At 43.0% G+C, this 25,791-nt stretch overlaps 1 protein-coding gene across 2 annotated transcripts in view; it reads right to left on the reverse strand.

Annotated features, from left to right (window-relative positions):
* The window catches only part of LOC126483945 (mitochondrial coenzyme A transporter SLC25A42), a 224,642-nt gene that overhangs the window by 88,539 nt on the left and 110,312 nt on the right, over window positions 1-25,791 (reverse strand). The window lies entirely within an intron of this gene.

The following is a 25,791-nucleotide window of genomic DNA, read 5'->3' on the forward strand; positions in this document are numbered from 1 at the left end:
GAGCTCCAGCTGTATGTCATTTTCACATTCACAATTCCAAAAATACTCTTCTAAATTTTTTTATAGGTTAATGTTTTTTCACAGAAAGATACTGTAAATTGGGTGAATAGGGACAAAAATTTTAAAAAGTTATTAAATGAAACCTCTCCCTTGCATTTTCATCTGAAGTATCTTGATCAGTGCAGTTAAGATGGCCAGTCTGTTGTCTACACGACATTTCAGAACCAAAATCAAGTTTTCATATTTGTCATGTTGGCAGACACTATATTCAGCTGCTAATCTACACAGAATTTTTATTACCTCTTAAAAGATTTTGGTATTCTAACTAGTGACTAGATTGATGTATTAGTGATTTTATATTCTCAGTTCACTGTATTTTGGTGAGTATTTGCACATAATAAATATTTAGTTATCTTCATTTTGAAAGAAACCATTTAATTTATTTTAAATATTGTTTGTACAGTTATATTGAGGTGAATCAGAACAAGGCAAAAATGCCAAAAGTAGCTACTGGTAACAAATTTTTCATGACATGTGAAGTGTGCTTGCTTCATACTGTTACACAGAATTTTCAAAACATTTGATTTGATGCATAGAAGACAGGCCACGTTATACAATAAGAACATTTTAGGAAAAATACAGAGGCTTACACTATTTTATATACATTTCTGAGATACACCTACACATTTATTACTGTTTCCAGAGCACAAAAATAAAATCTATAATTCCGTTGTTCAAACAGTGAAACTAACCTCAACGACTTCTTCAATAGACTAATAGCCATTTCCCACCAGAGGAGCAAAGACCAATTTTTTCAATGAGCCACATTTATGCATTACTGCCTTAAAGTTTATGGTACATTTTCACTCCCATGTACTATGGTGTTTAGGTATAGTGTTTTAAATGGGATATTGGAAGTTTAAAATTATTCCTGTGGCAAGTGGTGGCGGTGGAAATGGAAAGTGTCAAGTGTATGTTCGTTTTCATAGTAAAAAGAATGGATGGTGTTTTAAAATCTTTTAAGCGTGGTCAACAGGATTGTCGATGTTTGACAACATACATTTTTTCATTATTTTTATAATACTACGAACCTTGAGGCTTTTGCTGAATTACCCCAGAGATTATACTATAATGAATAATCGAGTCAAAGTAGCAGTGTTAGAATATTTTTCTGGTGTCTGTTTGTGGCAACTGGCAAAATAAACAGTACAAATGCTAAGCTATTCTGTTTGTCTGCTAAGTAGTCAACGTGTGATTTCCAATTTAAACTTCAACGTGATTTAGGCCTAAGAAGTTAACATGGTTTACATCTGTGATAACCTGACCACTGCAAGTTATTTTTATTCCATTCCGTTCTATATCTGACATTTATTGGAGTCCCTTCAGGCACCTCATTTTCAATCAGAACTGTTATATCGTAAGCAAATAAAACTGAACCAACATCAAGTGGTTGGTCATTTATGTAGAAAAGGAACAGATAGATACCCAATATTGGACCTCACGAGACTTCTTGGGAAATAGTTCTCTAGTTTGAGTAGTAATTGCTTGAATTTGAAGTTACAATTACTCTTTGTTCCCCATCTATTAAGTAAGAGTTGAACCCTTGTAAAGTAGTGTCTCTGTTTCCATATATCTATAAATTGTATAGAAGTAAGGAGTGTTTCAGTGAACTGAATAATTTTGTCAGATCACAGAATGTACCTGTGACCTTTCTGCTCTTATATAATGAGGAGCATTTCTTTTGAGAATACTCTTTGATGGCATTTACAACGCTTTTTCCTTGCTGGAATCCAAACTGATTTTTAGAACCTCTCATTTATAGTAAGAAATTTTTGAATTTGTTTTGCTGCTATCTTTTCAAACACAATGGAGACTGTGTAGAATATTGCTAAGCATAATAAGTATCAAAAACAACTGAACATGATCATCATAGCACAAAACAATGGATGCAGCAGCACCATAGTACACAAATTATGTATCACCATAAAAAGAAGAAAGAGAAGACAGCAGGTATATCAACACACAACAATAACACACAATGCTCATTTCACTCCAGAAAACACAGCCCTCAACACAAAATGGCACACCAAGACGCAACAGCAATACCCCTATTCTACTCCATTCCTCTCTCCACCTACAGCTCCCACAATTCCTCAGTCAGTTCTAATGCGTGTGCAGTGTGCTACAGTGTATGTTATGTCCAAATAAACATTTACTGGTGAAATCTGCACTATATGCATTTAATACATACAGCGCAATAAATGGTTGCATAAATAGGACAAAAATTGAATGGAGAGAGAGAGAGAGAGAGAGAGAGAGAGAGAGAGAGAGAGAGAGAGAGAGAGAAATCATATTTCATATAGTTTTAATTATAAACAGTAAGATTTAAATAAGCTGCCAAAGAATCACTACAAATATCATATCAAAACATGTACAGTCATAATTTTCTTTGTATTATAGACCACTGAAGATGCCTAGACTATATAGGTGAAACACTTTAGGCACAACTAAATAAATTCAGTTGCAAAAGGTGTAATTTTTGTATGATAAAACATAACTGAATTTAGCAACAGAGGAAAATGGCTGCAAATATTAATATTTTATAGAAGATCAGCAAAAGAGATATAGGGCTGTAATTCCACTTATCTTTTGTTGATCCCTTTTTGAGAATTGAGGCAACCACTGATAGTAACAAAGCAATGGTCAACTAGTGAAGTGTGTTGCTCTTCATGAACAATGTGTTTTGGTTTTCTGTCTCGGTGATACATATGATTGTTTATATTAACATAATAATTTGGTGAAAAATGTCAATTTTAAGCCCGCTGTTGGAGTAGTCTTGTCTGTTCTATTACAGGATAGTAAATATTTCCACACTGGTGACATTGAATTTATTGCATGTAATCTATACAACGTGAAGTTATTGGGGTGCTTATCTTTTTGTGCATTCAACCCAATGTCTTTGTCAGCCTACAGACATCTCGACTGTCAGGAACAAAAGTTGTTGATGTCTAATGAAACTTTCACAAGCAATTCATCTCATCCGGGCACTTTTGTACACCACAAAGTAGACATAAACTCCCACAGCCAGCTGTGTCGGGAACCACATGGGGCACATATGAGCATGTCCATGGTCACCAAGTACAGAACTACACTGGCTGCTCTAGCTAACAGCATTATGCTCACAAAATTCAAGCCTTCACATCAAAGATTCATAGATGTTCTTACACTAGTGTGGCAAGCACGTACTGCTAGCGCCAAACTAAAAATGCACCTTCTTTAGCAAGACATGGGGTTCGTGAAAGCTTGTTTCATTTCTCAAACAAATTCCAAATTGCCTCCCAATGACTATGGTCGTTCATCCTGCACCGGCCACCCATGCACCCACACCTACTGTGTCATGTAGCATGTGCAGTCATCATTTCGTCGCCTCTACAGGGACCTTGGACAATGTATCACACACACAACAGGACAGTACTACATCAGGACTTCTCCAATGTTTTTTGCCTCCAATGCATCAGATGCCCCTTCTCCTAGGGTCACCTGGACCTGTTCTCTTCTACCAGTCATCCCAGAACATATACCGGCTGGCCTGTTACCAAAATTGTCACAATTACAGAATGACAGCCTGACAACATGGTTTGTGCTTTCCTTCTGAATGTCAATGGGATCATCAATGGTGACACAGGGTTCATATTTCTGGTTAGTCATTTGCACGATTTGACAGACCTAATGAGTGATCTGAGTCCACCAGCATTTTGTAAATACAACACTGCCAAAATCACCACCATTAGATGTCTCTCTTGCCCCCATGCAGATGCCATTCACCACATAATTGATGATGAAGCTTTGGAAAACAGATCTATGTGCACTGGTGAGAGCCGAATACATGCCAAATCTTGCCTTATATGCACTTTGGTTGGTGAAGCTGCTGCAAGTACTACAATTAAACCTTTTTATCACAAGCAGCTGACCCCTCAGACCTTAATCTCTGGCTGGCTGACCAGGCATACAATATTATGGGACATCATCATATGATTCCGACCATGGTTACAGCGAAGATTTTCATGGGCGGCACCAGCGATTCTGTCGTTCTGCCCCAGACAGCAGAGGTTAGTCTAGAGCAGGTGCATCATCCCCATGTGACCCACAGCCATCTGGAGGTGAATGCCAACATCTCTCTCTACCCACTCCAGAAGACCTTCCAATTTCCCATGATGCAACACCCGACTGCTTCAGGGAACTTCAATAGGCTACGCCAGCTGGCACAGCCAGTGCTCAACTCGCATCACACATAGTTTATCCACTTTCCTGGTTTCACAGGACATTCAAGTATGTAGTAAGGAACTGCCAACCGCCTTGCACTTACCCAAATTCCTTGCGTGGGCTGGTTTAGCCACCGCAATCTGCAAAGACAAGGTTAGGCACTACGCAGTACTTTGGTATTTTAACTCTACATCCTCACTTTAATGACTATGTACAAGACATCACATCCCAGCATGTTTTTTAGCCAACATGGATGTGGGCACAAGTGTCATACCAATGTCTATCACACTCACATGCCCTTTGCTGGCGAAACTCTCCTTACGTGCAGTGACAAGATCAACATCTCAGTACACAACATGGTCAAACTACTGACCGAACTGGTTTCTGATGTGTTTGTTAAATGCCTTCTGTGTCACCAGTGTTGATGACCCTGTCCCCTGTATTGATCTCTTACAGTTTTTTGGCCTCTCCTCTGGCCTGAGAACAATGTCTTTACTTTACCATGAGATAAACATTCAAATTGCGTGTGCTCGCTACACCATCAACTCTCTACCATCCACTTTCTCTGAGTATGTCACTATTGCTGCATCTGGTCTCCTTGCTTGTCGACCTCACTGCTGAATGCTCCGTGGTCGCACTTACTGCATGCAGAATTAAGAGACCAGACGCTTAATAGATGCTGCTTCAGAAGGACTGGTATGCGCACAACGCCTACTCCACAGCCTCAGACCTCTGCAACCGTACTCTGATGTGGAACTTAACTCAGCACCTGTTCCACATGTCTCAACCTGTAATTCTGTACACCTCAGGTTAGTGACAGTGTTACATCAAGGGAAGCCACCCACATCCCCCCCTTTGCATGTGACGGTAAAGCAGGCACAGTAATGAATGGCACATGCCATACGATCGACACTATGGGTCTGCCTTGTGATGCACTGGGGGCCTACTGTAAACATTGCCATGCAAAAGCAGTAGTGCATGAACTCTTCCAGGTGGGCATCATACAGACTTTGGACAGCAACTGGTCGGCCCCCATCCACTTGATCCTTAAGAAAGACAGTTCTTTTTGCTGTGTGGCAACTACAGGTGCCTTAATGCTCGTACTGTCATCGACAACTACCCAATCCCCCAGATTCAGGACTTTGCACAACTTCATAACAGCACGTATGTGAGTGCTCTCAACTGATGTAACGCATTTCTACTGATCCCTAAGTTCCCAGGTGACACTGCTAAGGCTCTGTTGGTTACTCCACATGACATGTTTGAGTTTTGTTTCATGTCCTATGGCTTCAAAAATGTCACTCAGTCATATCAACGTTTCATCAACTCAATCTTATTCACGATGCTGAATTGTTATGCTTACTTAGACGATATTTTAAAATATTCCTCCTCAATCGAGAAACATGAAATCCACCTGTCCCAAGTCAAGTGGCTTTGCTAAGCAATAGCTTGCAAACCACACATGACAAATCTCAACTGAACTGAGAATATGTTACCTTCTTGGGATATACCATGGATGGCAAAGGCATTCAACAGCCAGTTGATTGGGTGGACTTTCGTTGCAACCTCCCTCATCATCCCACTTTTTGGAAACTGCGCCGATTCCTCTGCACCATTAATTCCTACTGGTGACATCTTCCCATCGCCACCCTCATCCAGGCAACTCTTACAGTTGTGTTGGTTGGTAAGCAAATCTCTGGTAAACCCCAGATGAATTGGTCGGACAACATGATCTAACCATTTGAGGCACTGAAAATTACATTAGCTAATGCCATGACATTTATGCACCCAGTTCTGGATGTGCTCATTTCCATTCTCATGGATGTGAGTGATTTCTCAGTAGGTGCTGTCCTCCAACAACATGTAGGCAATTCCATTCTACCATTGTGCTTCTTTTCCAGGAAACTGCTTGGTTCACAATGAAAGTGGTCTGCATTCAATCACAAACTAGTCACAGTTTATGAAGCAGTTAAGCACTTCTGCAGTGACATCGAGGATTGCAAAGTCACCATAAACTCCTAGCGGATGCGATTTGCAATCCCATACTAGATCTGCCACAGACACTTTCGAGCATGTGGATTTGATTAGCCAATACACAACAGACATTTGACAAATTAGGGGAGCTGACAATGCAGGCACAGTATATCTATCCAGAATGGCAGCAATTACTTCTCCTTTGGACTTCAAAGAGTTAGCTCCACTGCAGACAGAAGAGACAGATGTACAGGAAATGCAACAGGATATGGCTACAAACTTTACAATGGTTTCTCACCACCTATCACGAGCCACTACACCAATTGTGTACGACATTTCCATACATCATCTGTGCCCAATTGTACCAGTTGTCCTTTGCCTGTAAGGTGTTTTTGGCAACACATGACCTCAGTATCCTGGTATTAAGGTCTCCAGGTGCCTGTGACTGAATGCTTCATATGGCCCAATGGAAAGAAAGACTGCCAGTCATGGACCCAGGTGTGTATTCCCTGTCAATAGGGCAAATTCAGCCATCATGAACAGCCCCCATTAAATTTTGTCTGACCCTTTCCACTGTCTGTGCAATACTGCAACATACTTTTGTCCATCAATGAAGTGATCAGATGGGTTAAAGATGTACCACTCATGGACATTACTGCCGATACCATCACAAATTCATTTGTCCGTATGTAGATTGCACGATTCGGCTGCTCGACTTTGGTTACAACAGACGAGGGATGCCAACTTGAGCTCCAGCTTTTTTCGAAATTGTGCATCCTCTGCGGCAGTGCCAAGTTCCATACCACCGCTTATCAATCATAGAACAACAGCCTCATCAACCACTGGCACCACATGTTTAAAGCAGCCCTCATGTGCAGCAAAGAAGCCTGGACTGGAGTGTTACACTTGGTCTTGTTTGGCATTCAAACAAGATTTAAAGGCTATGCTCACACAGGTGCTTTATGACAAACCCCTCTTGCTCCCTGCTGAGTTTGTGGAAGATTCTAAGCTACACACCCAGTTCAGATGCCCACTCTGGTCGAGCATGTTAGATCGCACATTGCCAAGGTGCACAGCCCTGCCCCCTCAGCCACATTCAACACCCTAAGTTTTTGTTCACAACAAGCTGGCTCATTGTGAGTTTATAATGCTATGTGACAACACCATTCGGCCAGCACTACAGCCTCCCCACTCATGACCTCATCAAGTGTTAGAAAGGGCAAATAATACTATAGATATTTTACTGAATGATAAATGACAGACCATCTCTGTCAACAGGGTCAAGCCTGCTTGGACTTTGGACAACAACCCACTTGCAGAAGCAGGAAGGACCTTATGGGCACTCAATGCCACGAATATCAGAGGCGAACATGTCCCCAAACCATACAGTGTCATATGAAAGAACTTTAATGTGAGGTTCCATCTCCCCAGTGTTCTGTCCCCCCTTCTGTTGGGATTGACTCTAGCCCAGCTCCTGCTGCTCCCCCCCCCCCCCCCCCCCCTCCTCTCCCACTGACAATGACAGTGCCCCACTCGATCAACCCACCCTCATTTTTCCGCTGCTTAATGTGCACCCAGTGTTCACTATCAGCAATGTGACTATCATGTCGATGACCTTGCCCTCCATCTGCATGACACCACCATTTTCATATTGGTACATTATGCTTCCAGCTGTGATGAGGCTATTACATTATATGTGACACTTACGTTCACTCCAGACTCCCCCAGGACATGGATGAAGATCACACCACAGCCATAACCGATGGCGGTGGTTGTATCACCATCACTGTGCCTGTTTACATGGTCCATCCCACAACCCCACTCTCGCATGTGGGTCATCACCTTTGGCCTCCTGAATGGTTGCATGACTGTCATCTCTGGGTTCCACATCCACAAAAACAGCAATCGATCAAAAGACAATTCAGGCAGTTGGAAGCAAGAGTTGGAGTAATTCTGTCTATTCTATTACTAATACGATAGTAAATATTTGCAGAGTTTATCTCAGCATATTTACTTTTTAACCATTTTATTTACTTATTTGTTAACCTTACATAATGTTAACCACTTTCCAGCAACTCATGATGCCTAGGACACATGACTCAACTTGAGTTTATGTGATCGCTCTAAGCTTGTTGACACCAGTGCCTACCAATTTAAATTGTATATTACAGCACTGAGGATGGTCACTTAGTGACCGAAAATCGATTTTGCGGTTAATAAAACAAAAAAATACAACCAATGCTGTCCCTCCTTCCAAGTATATCCATTATCTGGTCGTGGTGCACAGGACACTCCATGGAGTCGCCAATCAATGTTTTGAAGACACTAAATGTGCAATGAGGGTACTACATCTTCAGGCAAATCCACTGCATAACAATCTATTTCTTTGGTTAATCAATTTGCTAATTTTATGTTATTCTTTTTATACTTGTAAATTGTGTTGTAAAAATTACAGTTATGGGTTTAAAATAAACAGTTTTATTTAATATAAATTCACTTATCTGCAAAATGTAAACAATATCTTATGGGTACCTTTTTCTGGAATAAATGAAAGTTCCTTTCTACTACTATGATTTTGTAATAAATATAATTACATCTTTTTTAAAACGATAAGGAGGAAGGATGTGGTTCAATTATTGCAGTCCAGGGCAGTAATGTATGATAAAGAAGGCAGTCCTTTGCAATTGGTTCTTTGGAGGTGGAGGTGGAGGTGGTGGTGGTAGGACTGAAGGGTATGTGGGGATGTGATGCGGGAAATCTGTTTGCGGACTAGGTCTGGGGGATAGTGCTTGTCTGTGAAGGCCTTGGTGAGACCTTCAGTTTACTGGACAAAGGAGTTCTTGTCACGGCAGACACCAACCCCGGGTGACCAAGTGGTACTTAAGGAATTTTTTGGTGTACAGGGGATGGCCACTGTCGAAACACAGGTACTGTTGGTGGCTGGTGACTGGAGTGTGGATGGAGCCTTCAAAGAGGAGGAGGTCAGTGTCCAGGAAGGTGGCACTCTGAGTTGAAGAGGACCAGATGAAGTGGATAGGAGAGAAGGTGTTGAGATTGTGAAGGAATGGGGATAAGGTGTCTTTGTCACAACTCCAGACCATGGAGATATGATCAATGAACCTGAATTAGATCAGTGGTTTAGGGTTTTGGGAGGCTAGGAAGGTTTCCTCTAGATGGTCAGTAAACAAGTTCGCATAGGAGAGTGCCATGGTTCTTCTCCCCCTCCCCCCTTTGTACCCTGCTATTCCTCCTCCTCTCTCGCCCCACTCCAGACTGCTCCTTTTGTTCAACATGACAGTTGTAATCAGGTCAGGGTTTCTGGAGGTAGTGGTTACATGTGCATGAGGTGTGCTTGCTTGCACGAATGAATGTGTGTTTTCTTTTCTGAAGAAGGTTTCGATCGAAAACTATGATGTGTAGCAGTCTTTTCATCCTGCATGTATGTTACTCAATGTTTCACCTTTTTAGCAATCTACCTTTTCTTAATATTGTTGACACTTATGTGCCTAATGGCTTTTCTTCCGTCCTGCAACCCTGCAATGTTTTCCTTTGCTGCTGTTCTCTAAAGCATTGCCCTGCTCAGTCCCCATAATGTTTCATCTTTCCTGTGTTTTTTTTTTTTCATCATCTGCCAAACCATGACTTCCAAGTGACACTGTATCAATGATCTCCTCTGCGTACAATATACAACTTTTAGAGCCTCAAGAATTTCGGTGTAAATTCTAGAAACACTCGGCCTTCCACCATGTCGAACACCTGATATTTTTGGTACGAGTGTGAGAGAATGAGAAAGTTTCTACCAGTCCACCTGTTTCTATGTGCAGGTCGGAAGTTTGTTATTAGAAGACTGTAAGAGGGGGCGAGTAACTGACGACAAGTGTTTGCCGCCAGCGCCACAGAAGACGTGACGATAATTCAAGGAATAATTAAGTAGTATTCTTTGATGTGTTAGTGCCTGTGTTGATTGTAGAAAGACCAATGAACAATTGAATATAGATTTCTATGCACGTTCATGTATTGGGCTCTCTTGAGACTAGAGACTTATCTTACTTCACATCTTAGTTCTGCATGAGGCAAGACACATGTGATGTCTGTAAATTATTGGTTGAGTCTGAAGTTTAAAGACGCCAGTTGGCTTGCCAGAGTTTACTTATGTGAAAAAGAGAAAATGTTGATTTGTGTAGAGAGATGAGAATATACCAAGAATGAACTGAAAGTGTTCCACAAGTGCACAAATTATTTCAAGAACAGAGAAGTAGCTTAATAAATTCCTGTACCCGTTATAGTCTTCGGAGAAGAAGCTTTTGGGATATCGACGTAGCTGATTACCCAGAGGAGAGGATCGGCTGCACACAATACGTAAGTCAACTGCGAGAGACGTATGAGTCTTGCACCCCTGTACCACACTGTTTCGTGTCGTCCGAAAATCGTTAGAACATGGCGACCTAAGAGACAGGACACGAAGAAAACGAGAATTTAAAGACAGAAACTGAAAGAAGATATTAGGCGTTATCATGGCAAACAGGCCTAACAAGATACAAGAACTGTTTCCAGTAATCGTTTTGAGTCCAATGAACCAATGGAAGAAAGTTGCGAGCGCAGTGCAGTAAAAGACGCGAGAAAGTAATAACGGAGAAAACTGGAGATTAAGACTTCAACTTTTCGACTAAGGGGATTGTTATTGTTATTTATTGAGCATCCATTTTATCATATACAATGATATAGGAGATTGGGTGTGGAGAGTAAGCAGTCTTCACACACGCACATCGCGCCGACGCCGAGTGCACCAGCTGTTGCTCACCAACGACGACGCTGAAACCAACATTCGACGCCGCTGGCGCCAGTGCTGTCCACTGACGCTGATTACACGTTCGCTCACCCACGCAGCTAGAGCTCTTCGCCGGGTGAGCGAAAACCCAGAATTATTTGGTAAAAGTTGAGGGCACGGTTGAATGATAAACTCACGTTAATCAACTATTTATTGAATTTAACAAGAGACACGATGAACAACTTCAAAATTTAACTAAAAAATTATTATAGTTATTGTACTCAGTGGTGAATTTTCTTTTAGATGATTACTAGGTTAAGATCAATAAAATTATGGATCAAGAACAGCAACAAACTTCAGGACCAGCCATGGCCATGGCAGTGAATAGGGGACACGCGAAACTGGACTGAAGTGGCAAATTTAATCAAAGGACTAAGTCCATACTCCGTTAAATGCTTGATTAGATGACCAAAGTGCTAAGCTGGATGACCAGAAGGCTGATTCAGCCACTCTAAGTGAGAAATTAGATGCTCAAAGTGAAACCTTGAACAGCCATGCAGCAAATATAGTTTTTATTAAAGACTAAATTTGACTCTTTAAATAATAAGGTAGAAAATATGAAGTTCGATTTAAAGAGTGAACTCACTAATTCTTTGAATACTTACGTTAATCAACTATTTATTGAATTTAACAAGAGACACGATGAACAACTTCAAAATTTAACTAAAAAATTAGAATTTGACATTGAAGATAAATGTAACAATGTAGAAATGGAACTTGTCGAAAAAATTAGGATCGTTTCAAAGCGTATGCAATGTTGCCTTCAATGCTGTAAATCAGAGGTTGCACGCCCTGAAGGAGAGTATTGAAAAACAGGATAAGCTAATTCCTTTTGTCCAATCGCAAATTGCAAGCATCAACACTCGAGTTGACACCGTGGAAAGGGATTTAAAAGAGGAACTTGCGACATCCGATACCGTACCTTAAATATAAGCAGTCTGGAGGAACAATTAGAAGAAATGATAGAAAAGTGGCCGAGAGGGTAACCCCTAACAATGTTTCTTCAGACTTAGCTTTGGAACATAATGATCAGAAGAAAGGCATAGATAGTTTATGGAAAGCATTCAAACTTATCCAGGATAAGGTAGACAAAAAAGTGACTTCTTCTAACGTGGTGGTAACCAGTGAGGCAATGGGGAGCAAATTCTGGACTATCCAGGCAATTTCCGAAATTTAAGCCAGACGGGGACGTAAACCCAACTCATTTTCTGAAACGGTTCAACCAAGCCATGCCGAAAAATTGGGAAGACTCAAAAAAAGACAGAATTCGCGGTAGGGTGCCTTTTAGGTGAAGCTTCGGAATGGAGCACTGTAAACATTGAGAATTTTTCGTCTTGGACCGACTTCCACAAAAAAGTTTAAGGAGAAGTATTGATCAGCGAGTGACCAAGAAAAATTATTATCTGATTTGTGGGACGCAAAGAATTATAACAGTACGTGGGGAACAATGAGAAGATATTCTGAATGGCATTCGACACGGGCAAAGTACTTAGCCATGGAGGGAGAGGGGTTAGTATCTTAATAAGGCGATTACCTATCTACACTAGGAACGATATATTATGTAGTGGATGGAAGACCGTAGAAGAATTGTTATCCTTTGTAGAAGCACTTTATGCCTTAAAGACCGGAATGAGAACGTACGTCAAAGTGAAAGTCAGAATTACCGAAGAAGTAACAATAGTAGTAATAGTAATTTTAAGACACATGAGGCTAATCTAGTTAGAGTACACCGGTGTAGTCGGAATAGTGGTAACGAAAGTTATCAAAACAACCAACCACTTTCGAGTATAGGCCCAGTAACATTGCAGGAATTTGTACCTATTAGCAATAGAATACAAAGTAAAAATGTAATATCTCGATTTCGTACCAGCCGGTGATTACTAACAATGAGAAAAACGTTATGCCATCTGGATCCAGGGCTGTGGCCCACGTTGCAGAAATACATTAGTAGGCCTAGCTTATAACAAACATGTTAGCTTTATGCATAAAATACCGACCAAAGAAGGTTGTTCCTAGAAGAACCTAGCTTAACTAACGTTACTCCACAACCAATTATAGTTGGAAAGGTAGAAGATTTTGAAGTTAATATATTTATTGATTCTGGTAGTGAAGTGTCACTTACTTCTAGTGGTTTCTTTAATACATTACGAACTAAACATAAACTTACCGCTATTACCGGTGACAGGAGTGTTCATAGTAGGTATTACTGGAACCAAAAGTTGTGAAACGTAACACCCAGGTGAACTGCATCACTGGGAATGTTCCATTTCGTTAGACACTTTTAGTAGTGGGAAATATCAATAGAAATGTGTTAGTTGGCATAGAATGGCTATCAAAACTTAACGTCATATTGAATTTTGCGGAGAATATTCTTTATTTTAAAATAGGTGACGATAAATATTGTGTAAAGTTTGTGACAGACCACTATAATGGTAAACAAATAACTGAGAATCAGCGTTTACGATTAACAGCGACAGCGCAATTGTCACGGGAGACTGAAAACGTAAGTCATGCATCACACCGAGCTGACATACGATACAAAGTAAATGAATCCCCAATGTTAACCAACGACCAAAAGTTGAATTTATCTAAAATTCTATTTTGATATATGAAATGGTATTTTCTGATAGTCCGGGTAGTATTAGTGACTATGTATGTAAATTAAGATAATACTCCATTTTTTTGTAGACCCTACCCGATATCGGTAAGCCTGAAAGAAGCGGGTAAGGAAGAGATAAGATGATTGACAATAAAATAATAGAACGTGGTACGAGTGTTATAAATAACCCTTTAGTAGTGGTAAAAAAGGCTACAGGTGTGCCGTTAGTGCTGGACGCGCGCACTTTGAATAAGCAGATAGAGACGGAACGAGACAGACCAATTAATATCGATGAATTACTGTCCAAATTTGAGAAAGCACAGTATTTTAGCACGATGGACCTGGCGGCTGGGTATTGGTAAATTCGGTTACATCCTTATTCAAAGAAGTAAACAGCGTTTCTATTTGATGGGAAATCACATCACTTTAATGTGTTACCTTTTTAACTAAATATCTTGGTATCCGTGTTTCTACGAGCCCTGAACGGGGTTTTAGGAAGGGAATTGTTAAGGGATTTAATAACATATGTGGATGATATCCTTATAATCTCCGCTGCATGGGAATAACGTAAAACCTTAAAAATGTAAAGAAAAAGGTATTACAGTAAAAGGTATTACAGTAAAACTATCTAAATCGCATTTTGCGAGGCAAGAGTAAGTTTTTAGGGCATATTGTAGGAGTGCAGGGAATTAAACCCGATCCAGAATGTATAAAGGCCATTAAGGAGTGTCCACCCCTAGAAACATGACAATTGAAAGGATCTATTGGAATGGTCGGTTAAATATAGACGATGTATACGAAGTCAAGAGCTGAACGACCCAAGACTTCTGCGTTTATTACGGAAAGGAATACCGTGGAGTTAGGACAAAGAGGCAAATAATGGGTTTGAAAATGTGAAAAGAGCACTGGTGGAATCACCTTTACTACACCTTTCGGTTATGGGTGAGCCATTTAAAAATTTCAACAGATGCATCCGACTATGGTATAGCTGCGGAACTTTTTCAAGGAGAGTGGGGTCTAGAAAGTTCCAATCAGCGATCTATAGCTTTTGCTAGCCGAAGTCTTAACAAACATGAATCAAACTATACAGCCATAGAGAAAGAACTATTAGCAGTAGTATGGAGTATCCAAAAATTCCAAAAGTTAGTATGGGGGTCAGATATCCATGTATATACGGATCACAAAGCTCTATCTTTTTTAATGAGTAGTCGCTTATTACATAGTAGATTAATGCTGTGGATGTTGTTCCTACAGGAATATGGTACTAAAATATAGTATGTAAAAGGTTCTGAAAATATTGTGCCTGATGCTTTGTCTAGATTACCTGCAGATATGAGAGAAGAGACTTAAAACAGAAGAACCCGGCGTAATCTTTGCGATTAATTTTATGACAATAGAACATCCACACAACAGGGTACAACAAGAAATGGCTCGAAGAATAACCGACAACATCCATCACGATTCCTACTTTACAGAAATAAATGCACATGTAATAGAAAATCTTTACCTCCTAATCAAGCAGAGAAATGGAAAATTATGAGGCAAAATTTATTTTGGAGAGATAGTATAACATCTCAACTGTGGTGTTTATGCATACCAGAAGTTGATGGAGGATGAAATTGTGTGGTATGTCCATACAGGGTATGGACACTTCGGAATAAAAAAGTGTATAACCCACACGAACAAGTTCTATTATTTTAAAAAGTTGGGACATAAGGTAGCATCTTTAATTAGAGCTTGTGAAACCTGTCAGAAAGTAAAAGAGAATAACACTCATGTTAGATACAAAATGTATCCAATCATCCCTAAGGCATTACGATATTACAGCAGCGGATTTCTTCGGACCAATTCCGAAAGGAAAGAGAGGAGTGTCGTACATTTTTGACCTCAGTGTTGGTCTAAACATGTTAAGTTGTATCCTATTAACAAAGGAAATACACCAACAGTGATACACTGTTTGCAACAATACTTTCTCGAGGTGGGCAAACCGAAACGATTCCTCTCTGATAATAGACCACAATTTGTTAGTAACGACTTTAAAGAATTCTTAGCGTGGGTAGATATTCGTCGGGTATTAATCTCCTACTATAATCCGTCTTCCAACCCGAGTGAAAGGGTTATAAAAGAAATTGGGAAATTATGTCGTACATACTGCCGTGAAAAACATACGTCATGGGAAATGAAAGCTAAAGACTTTGAGCTTATTTTAAATGAATTCCCACATTTATCAGCGGGACTAACACCTTTGGAAGTAATAGGTAAACCTTTTGTGGGAGAACCCCTTATTAAATGTTTTACTTGGCCGGGACAATCTACTGTTGATTACCAACTTAATCAAACAACAGTTTCTAAGAACTTGGTTGAAAGAGCACAACAACGACTGAGTAAACATAACGAGAAGGCTGTCGAACCCAAGTATAACGTTAATGACCTAGTCCTAGTAAAACAGCATCTTCAGAGCTCTGCCCTGAAGCAAGACCACCCACAATAAATCAGACCTTAAGGCAGATATCGATAGTTGACAATATGGCGGCAATCGTGGGGGATACAAACAAGCGTGCTTGTGTTTCCATAACATATGTGTGTAACATTGAATACATGACGTTCAAGAGAAGCGAAAGCATTTATTACTACCTGTTATTTATGTTATATGCTGTGAATGTCGTCACAAGTGCTACTCTAGTATTTATTTTCTAGATTCTGTAGTAAGTTCGGCATAATTTAAAGTGTAAACTGTTCTTGCGATGGGTCGTAGCTGCTGTGTACCAGGATGTAAATCCAATTACGGCAGAACATACCTCAACATTTAAGTTTCCCAAGGAAACAGCATTGAGGAACAAATGGATTAAACTAATTCATAGGGATAATTTTGAAGTGAACGACAAAGCGGTGGTATGCATTAAGCATTTTGAACCTAATTTTGTGGTTAGGGAAGACATTTTTCCGGTGGAAAATAGTGAACCAATACGTGTGCCACGAAAAATACCAAAACCAACAAATGATGCATTTCCAACCATCTTTCCTAATCAACCTTCTTATCACACAGTACCAGTTCCTAAGCAAAGGAAGAATCCTGAAGATCGTGTTCAACAGCTACTGGAACATGATGAATGTAGTTTCAGTAAGTGGTGCGAAAATGACAATATACCTGACTTTCAGCATTTTAAAAGCGAAGTGCAGAAAAGGAATGTTTGTCCATTTACAATTTTAGTAAAGGATGACTATGTATCTTTCATTAAATTAACGGATGATTCAGTCAGTGATGTGCCATTAGTTTCAGTGTCTTCAGAATATCAAGTTCCTTGGAAGTAAAAGTGTTTCACAAAAATGTGTGTTTGCCTACGGAAACCTTGAAATGGATACTACAGTCTGGGGAGGAAGGGAACTTGAAATGTGACAAGTGGACGAAATTTGATAATCTGGTGAGTCACCTAAATGGTTTCACAGATAACTCTACTGGCACCATTGACAATATTATAATTTTAGTCAATGATCTCAAACAAGCACTAAAAGCTGGTAGTGACTTTGACGCTGAAAATATCATCTAAAATAGAATTTGTTTTGGAGCAATTACAACTCGCAATAACAAAGCAAAGTAGATATTCTCCTGAGCTTTTGATATGGGCAGCAACCATTTGCTTTTCATTTCCTGGTGCCTACCATCACTTGAGAAAAACAAATGTGTTAACATTACCTCATCCTGTCTATTTAAGGCAGTTTCTATGCAAAATGGGTCCAAATAAACCTTGTATTGGTCCATCACAGGTAGCCTTTTTTGAGGGAAAAAATAAATTTCTTCAGAGAAGTGACAAGGTAATTTCAGTGATGTTAGATGAAGTTTATGTTAATTCAAAATTCCCTTATAAGGCAGGAAAGATACTTGGTGTTGCTGAGAATACTTCAGATACTACAACAGCAGGTACAATGCAGGTTTTCATGGCATCATCTTTACATTCTGTTTATAAAGAAGTGATAGCTCTCTTTCCTGTAAAAAATGTTAATTCTGATACTCTACTGAAAATGACAATTGAATTTTTAAAGTTAATGCATGAGCTTCAGTATGATGTTATATGCCTGGTACCAGATAACCATAGCACAAATAGAAAAATGTATCAGCTTATGTGTGGTGGCACTTTACAGCCGTGTATTACAAATCCAGTCGCTCCATCCAAATTTCTCTTTCTTTTGTTTGATAATGTGCACTTGCTTAAGTGTATCAGAAATAACTGGTTGAATGGTAAAAATGAATCCTTCATAATGCCAAATATTGAGGATACATTTGCTTTCACCAGTACCTTTCTACACAGTGATGAAGGGAATGCTGCATGTGAATATACTGTCAGTGAAGCAAAGTTTTCAGATTTGAAGAACCTGTTTCATTCTGAGAAAAATAAACTGTTGAAACTTGTCCCACAACTAGTGAGAAAGGCAGTATATCCAACTTCTATTGAGAGACAGAATGTTACTCTTGCTCTCAGTGTTTTTGATTCTAAAAATGTGGCAGCACTAGAAATTTTGAAAAGTCAGGGGATTGTGATTTCTGATGGCACTATTCAGTTTTTGAAATTAATCATTAAATGGTGGACAGTTTCTAATGTACAGCATCCCATGAAAGGCAAATACACATCAGATGATAATTCTAGCCCAATCAATGGACCTACTGACTCCAAACATATGTTTCTTGAAAATTTGAAAACATTTCTTGATATCTGGCATGCATTGCCTACTCATGGAAAATTAACCAATGAAACATATACTGCTTTCTCTCACACACTTGCAGCAACAGTTCAGTTATACAGATACATTTTTAACACTTACAACTGGTCCTATACACTTACAGCAAAATTACAAACTGATGCTTTGGAAGCAAGATTTGGAGCTTATAGAAGGCTAAGTGGCTGCACATATAATGTTTCAGTTGAGCAAATCTTGGAATCTGAGAGGAAACAAAGTAATAAGTCTACTAAAGCTCAGATCTACTAAACATGGTGATTTTACAGCAAAAGTAAATTACAGCATAAAACACCAAACTTATGAAAATTTAGATAAATTAGAACCTGCTCTAGAGGAACTAGCAAACATTCCCATTATGGATGAAGACTTGAAAGTCTTGATTTGTATTGCTAGCTACACCAGCAAATCAGTGCTTGAGAAGCTGCAAAAAGGTGAAAAATGTTCAGGCTGTGAAGAAATGTTGCAGACACAGGATGAAATTTTGTTGCAGTGTGAAAGCAAAGAACTCCTTTCCTATTTCAAACAGCTGAATCATGGAGGATTGAAGTGTCCTTCTATAATGATTTCCTTGTGTTGTAATATATATAAACTTTTTTAAGTTCTGACTAGCAGCACATATGAACCAGAATTCCTAAAACGTGAAAATCAGATAGATGCAGAACTTGCCTTAGGATCTGAATTGTGTGAAAATGCCGTTAGTAACCTCAGTGATGTGTGCAAATGTGGCATTCCTTTAAAGACAATAATCAAGAAAAGTATTAAAGTGCTTTCAAATATTTTAATTAATAATTACACAAAACTGTTGAATGAAAAGTGTGTTTCAAAGGAAATTGCTTGAACACTAGTCAAACAAAAAAGAGGAACTCACGAAGACATTGCAGGAAAAATAACAAAACCCAAAGTGGCCAAGCTGAGCAGCAAATAAATCCAATAGGTACTCAAAATCAAACATTTCTAACATATTACGTAATGACAGTGGCTTGAATTAACTGCAAATTGTTTAATACAATTTTGAGCTTTAGTTACACGCTTCATTTATTATTGCTATGTAGCTTCTATTGTGCAAATTATTATTAGTGTCCAAATATGCCATTTACATGTGTTTTGTAGAAGTTTTTTGGTTTTGATTTTGAGTTGCATCTCATAATTTTACTTCGTCATAGTTCTTATTACGTAATTTGTGGCTTTAGTGACAACTTTTTATTTACGTTTGAAGATAGAAAAATACATAATACATTTCTTCCGCAATTTAGAATCTACTTTCCATTTATGAAGTTTGTAAATTATTCGTATTAGAGTAGCGCTGAAATACTTGGCCTAAGACGGCCGCCATCTTGGTTTCTGTCTTGTGGTCTGATGTATTGTAGGTGGTCTTGCCTGAAGAAAGAAACACAATTTTTTGCAAAAGTATGAGGGACCTACCGAGTGCAAACGGTGGTACATCCACAAGTCTTAGTTTTAGTGGATCCTCTAGGAGGATCAGAGAAAGGAAAATACAATGTAAAAGACAAAGTCGTATATCTCCCAGAGATGTTAATGTTCTGTGTTAACGGGCGGAGTGACGACCGTCGGATCCCTAGTTGTTTTCGATGTTTCTTCGAATCTATTCCTCAATTCTTAAACTATCCTATATGTTAGTAATTAGGAAACAGGATATGACTACAGGACTGAGACGTATTTAAGAGAATTACGGATAAACAGTGATCTCTAATCTTGGAATGAAACGAACAGAATATAGTGCTAGTATAAAGGTAATATCATGGTACTATTCAAGCAGAGTGATATCTAGACGACATAAACTGAACAGAATATTTTGTGTGTGTATAAAGTATAGTGTAAAGTGATTAGCTAAACAACTATTCGATTGTAGTGTATAAATTTCTATTTTTATATAATATTTTATACCTTTAGTGAGATGTAATGCAAATGGGAGGATTTGTATCACTTTTGGAAGGGGCAGGTAGTGTAAGTACAAGCATGACTAACGCTAATCACACACACCACCCACCTTTCAGACAATCCTTGCAGAAAGGTGTAACTGATTCTTCACCATTTGCCATTCCATAGGTGTTGCTAAGATTTCTCTTTTGAGGCTTCAAAGGTGAAGGTGAGAATGACCATTCTGCAGGAGACGTTTAACATCGTACCTCCTCCGGCTTCTCACTCAAGTACCGGCGAAGGGAGGTACCTGGGGAATGGGGGTAGGAAGGGTGGTGGTTGTTGGGATGTTTAAGGGGGACTAAACAGCGAAGGTCATCAGTCCCCCATTCCAAAATCAGGCGAGCCGAAAAATCTATGGAGCAGGTAAAAACCAAAGGGGGAGGAGACGTCCCCCCAGGCGCTAAAAGAACACAAATGCAGCAACAAACACTACAGACAAGAACAGGACAGAGGAACACCAGACAGAAAGAAACAGAAGAAAGGAGGATGGCCGGAGACTGGTTGACTGACCACGAGAAAAAAAAAGGGAAAGAGTCAACCATTTGACGGCACACCAGAACAGCAACAGACACAAGGACAAAAGACACAGAAAGGGAAAGGCGCAGGACCTCCCTAAATCGAACCATAAAAAGGACTACTACGGATAAAATGTAAAACATTGTCAGCCATGGAGGCATCGTCGGATAAAACCAAAGCCAAAGTGCCCGGGAGATTAAAAGATTGCCGGAGTGTGCGCAGTCGAGGACACTCCAGCAAAATGTGGCCGACCGTCAGCCGGGACCCACACCGACACAAGGGGGGATCCTCCTGACGCAACAGATGGCCGTGCGTCAGGTATGTATGGCCGATGCGCAGCCGACACAGGACTACCGAGTCCCTGCGAGAAGCCCGCAGGGAGGAACGCCACACATCGGTCGTCCCCTTGACAGCCCGCAGTTTATTCGGGGCTGTCATGCCACGCCACTCTCAGCCCACATCCCAATCAGCTTACGGCGCAACACCTGCTGCTGGTCGCGAGCCGTAAGGCCGATCTCCAAAGCCGGGGCGTCGATCGCCCCTTTGGCCAGCCTGTCTACACGTTCGTTCCCTGGGATGCCAACACGACCGGGCGTCCAAACCAAGACCACCGAACGACCAGAACGGGCAATGGCGGAAACAGACTCCTGAATGGAGGACACCAGAGGAGAGGAGGGATAGCAGCGGTCGATGGCCTGAAGGCTGCTCAGGGAGTCACTGCAGATCACGATGGACCTACCTGAGCAGAAACGCATATGCTCAAGAGCGCGCAATATGGCCACCAGCTCTGCAGTAAAAATACTGCAGCCAGCCGGCAAGGAGCGCTGCTCAACATGGGCAGCATGAGCAAAAGAGTAGGCAGTGCGACCATCAACCAGGGAACCATCAGTGTAGACAGTCTCACAGTCCGAAAATGAGGCGAGGAGCGCAAGAAAACGGCGACGGAGGGCCACAGGCGGAACAGAGTCCTTGGGTCCCTGTGCCAAGTCCAGACGGATGGACGGCCGGGACAAACACCAGGGAGGTGTAGGTGCACGGACCCGGAAGGGAGGCGGAAGAGGGAATGAACCCAATTCCGACAGCAGGGACTGAACGCGGACAGCGACGGAAAGCCCAGACCTCGGTCGCCATTCGGGCAGATGGAGGACCATGGCAGGGAAAAGCAGGCGACGATTGGGGTGGCCTGGCGAGCAATGCACGTGGACAGCATAGTCGGCGAGCAGTCGATGGCGGCGAATCCGCAGCGGGGGAACCCCGGCCTCCACCAGTAGACTATCCACGGGGCTCGTACGAAAAGCGCCAGTTGGAAGCCGGAACCCACAGTGGTGTATGGGGTCTAACAACTTCAACACTGAGGGTGATGCAAACCCATAGGCCAGGCTCCCATAATCAAGCCGAGACTGCACAAGGGCTTTGTACAATCGCAGCAGCGTGCAGCGATCCGCACCCCAAGACGTGTGGCTAAGGCAGCGGAGGGCGTTGAGGTGCCGCCAGCATTTTTGCTTCAGCTGAGTAATATGAGGAACCCATGTGAGCCGGGCATCAAACACGAGTCCCAAGAAGCGGCAAGTGTCCACCACTTCAAGCAGGTGGCCGTCGAGGTAAAGTTCAGGATGAGGGTGGACCATCCGACGCCTGCAGAAGTGCATAACTCGAGTCTTGGCTGCAGAGAACTGAAAACCGTGAGTCAGAGCCCATGATGCTGCCTTCCGAACGGCTACCTGCAGCCTGCGTTCGGCGACTCCTGTAGTCGTGGAGCTAAATGAGATGCAGAAGTCGTCGGCATACAAAGAAGGAGACACCGACGACCCCACGGCTGCAGCCAGACCATTAATGGCCACTAGAAATAAGGACACACTCAACACCGAGCCCTGCGGGACCCCATTTTCCTGTGTATAAGAAGAACTAGAGGCGGCACCAACTTGCACCCGGAAAGAGCGGTGCAATAGAAAGGTTTGAAGAAAAGCCGGGAGCCGACCACGAAGACCCCACTCATACAACGTGGCGAGGATGTGATGCCTCCATACGCCTTCCACAGATCGAAAAATACAGCAACGAGATGCTGACGTCGGGCAAAGGCCGTACGAATAGCAGATTCCAGCCGCACCAAATTGTCCGTGGCAGACCGGCCCCGACAGAAGCCACCCTGGGATGGAGCGAGGAGACCGCGTGACTCAAGGGCCCAACACAAACGCCGCCCCACCATACGTTCGAGCAATTTTTTCACAAAACGTTGGTGAGGGTAATGGGACGATAGCTGTCCACCGCCAGTGGGTCCACACCGGGCTTCAAGATGGGGACAATAACACCCTCTCGCCATTGCGACGGGAACACGCCTTCGCTCCAAATGCGGTTAAATACCGCGAGAATGTGTCTCTGGCAGTCCCGGGAGAGATGCTTCAGCATCTGCGCGTGGATGCAGTCCGGTCCTGGTGCTGTATCAGGGCAATCGGCGAGGGCAGCGAGGAATTCCCTCTCGCTGAAAGGAGCATTGTATTTTTCAGAACGACGCGTGTGAAATGAGAACTGCGTCCGCTCGGCTCGCTCCTTTAGAGAGCGAAAGGCGGGGGGATAAGATGCAGTCGCCGAGCTCGTCGCAAAGTGCGCGGCAAGCTGTTCAGCAATGGCGGCAGCGTCCGTGCAGACAGCGCCGTCCAAGGAGAGCCCAGGTACACCCATAGGGGTCCGGTATCCATAAATCCGCCGGATCCGGGACCACACGAGCGAGGGGGAGACACGGGAGCCCAAGGAGGAGACATACCGCTCCCAGCACTCCTGCTTACGCCGTGCAATAAGACGGCAGGCCAAGGCACGGAGCCTCTTAATGGCGATGAGAGTCTCCAGAGACGGGTGCCGCCTATGACGCTGGAGAGCCCGCCGACGGTCGTGAATAGCCTCAGCAATCTCCGGCGACCACCAGGGTACAGCCTTCCTCCGAGGGAGTCCAGAAGAGCGGGGGATGGCAGCCTCGGCCGCCGAAATGATGGATGTGGTTAAGACACGGACCACCCCGTCAATGTCACCTTGGGGGGGAGACTCAATGGTTGCAGCAGAAGTAAAAGCCGGCCAGTCAGCCCTGTGGAGAGCCCAGTGGGGCAGGCGCCCAGAAGAATGACACTGGGGCAGTGACAAATAGATGGGAAAATGGTCACTACCGCACAGGTCAGGGTGCACCCTCCAGTGGAGGGATGGGACAAGTCCGGGGCTGCAAAGAGAGAGATGGATGGCCGAGAAAGAGCCATGGGCCACACTGAAATGCGTGGGAGCACCGGTATTCAAGAGGCTAAGGTCGAGCTGAGCCAACACATGCTCCACGGCCCGACCGCGGTCATCGGAGACAGTCCCACCCCATAGAGGGTTGTGGGCGTTGAAATCGCCTAGAAGCAGCAAAGGTGGCTGAAGTTGAGCCAGCAGTGCAGCCAAGACATGTCGGGGGAGCTCCCCATCCGGAGGAATGTAAACAGAGCAAACAGTAATAGCCAGCGAGAGCTCAACCCTGACAGCGACTGCCTCTAAAGGCGTCTGAAGGGGTACTGGCGAGCTACAGACAGAGTGGTGAACAAAAAGACAAACCCCACCTGACGCTCGTTGACAGGCAGCGCGGTTCTTGTAGTATCCCCAATAACCGTGAAGGGCGGGGGTCCGCAGTGCCGGAAACCAAGTTTCCTGCAGAGCAATGCAGAGAACAGGGGAATCACTCAGAAGCATCCGGAGCTCAGGCAGGTGGCGGAAATAACCACCGCAGTTCCATTGGAGAATGGAAGCAGGAAGGGACTGGGAGGGTGTGAATGCTACTAAGAGGCAGACAGCGCCTCAGAGCCAACTGCCGCCACCGGGGGAGAGTCAGCCGAGTCCATAGGAGAGGCCCCCAAGGGTTCTGTGAGGGCGAGATCCGCGGCAGAGGCGAGGATCTCCACCTCATCCCTGGAGCCAGGACTAGGTACAGCAGGCGGTGCTGAAACCGCCGGAACGTCCTTCTTCTTGGACACATACCGTTCCTTCTTCTCACGTCGGGCCTTAGGGTGAGAGGGCTGGGAGAGCTTCTCTGAAGGAGCGTCGGAGGCTGACAACGACGCAGAAGCCCTACGACCAGCAGGTGGCGGAACCTTCAGCCACTGGCTGACATCCAGCTGGGTAGGAGAAGAAACGGAGGAAGGGAGAGCCCCGAGGGACACTTTCAGCGAGAGAGGAACCGGCGGAGGCAACGCCGGCGGAGAAGGAGGGGGAGGGATCGAGCCTCCCAGTTGTGGAGCAGATGTCACTCCCGAAGTAAGCGTGGGGGGAGCGACAGAAGAGGGTTTGCCCCCAACTGCTAAGGGGGCCAACAGAGGAAGGCTTGCCCCCAGGCACGAGGGGGGCAGACAGAGATACACGGCCCTGAGGGCCCACTGAAGGCGGCACAGATGAAGCGACAACCGTCGCTCGCGTGGGCGACGATAACGTGGCTGCAGCATAAGATGTTCGAATGGAAGCAGGATACAACCTTTCATATTTCTGTTTAGCCTCTCGATAAGTAAGCCGGTCCAGGGTCTTAAATTCCATTATCTTCCGCTCCTTATGAAGAACGGGGCAATCCGGCGAGCATGGAGAGTGGTGGTCCCCACAGTTGACACATACAGGCAGAGGCGCACATGGAGAATCAGGATGAGAGGGGCATCCACAATCTCGACATGTAGCGCTGGATGGGCAACGGGAGGACATATGCCCAAACTTCCAGCACTGGAAGCACCGCATCGGGGGAGGCACGTATGGCTTGACGTCGCAACGGTAAACCATCACCTTGACCTTCTTGGGCAAGACATCACCCTCGAAGGCCAAGATAAAGGCACCGGTGGCCACCCTGTTTGTCTTGGGTCCTCGATGGACACGACGGACAAAATGCACACCACGTCGTTCCAAGTCGGCTCTCAGCTCGTCATCGGATTGCAACAAGAGG

This window comes from Schistocerca serialis, chromosome 1 (genome assembly GCF_023864345.2).
Source record: "Schistocerca serialis cubense isolate TAMUIC-IGC-003099 chromosome 1, iqSchSeri2.2, whole genome shotgun sequence".
Lineage (NCBI taxonomy): Eukaryota > Metazoa > Arthropoda > Insecta > Orthoptera > Acrididae > Schistocerca > Schistocerca serialis.